Source organism: Morone saxatilis, unplaced genomic scaffold (assembly GCF_004916995.1).
Source record: "Morone saxatilis isolate NCDOM2014 unplaced genomic scaffold, NCSU_SB_2.0 Contig14, whole genome shotgun sequence".
NCBI classification, from domain to species: Eukaryota; Metazoa; Chordata; class Actinopteri; family Moronidae; genus Morone; species Morone saxatilis.
In genome coordinates this window covers 22,890,998-22,891,208 of record NW_023339696.1, presented here as the reverse complement: position 1 = coordinate 22,891,208, position 211 = coordinate 22,890,998, and the positions used below count along the sequence as shown (strand labels likewise).

Sequence of the window (211 nt, the reverse complement as noted above, 5' to 3'; positions counted from 1 at the left end):
CTGGCGGCCCCTGTGGACAAGAGCAGCACTGTTTCCATGACCTTGATTCATTTCAAGGGGAAAGTAATGGCTCTCCTTGTGTCATCTGCATTTAAAAGATAAATCATCAGTTTGTGAAAGTTCCCAGACGTTCTGATTAATGTGTTTTTTAGTTTCTCTTCTATTTATGGTAGTAAGATACAAAACAGCCTCAAATGTGACTATTTCTCTT

General features: G+C 38.9%; 1 protein-coding gene across 1 annotated transcript in view; it reads right to left on the bottom strand.

Moving 5' to 3' along the window:
- The window catches only part of LOC118322743 (ADP-ribosylation factor-like protein 6-interacting protein 1), a gene marked incomplete at its 5' end in the record, with an annotated part of 2,838 nt that overhangs the window by 721 nt on the left and 1,906 nt on the right, over positions 1–211 (bottom strand). The window lies entirely within an intron of this gene.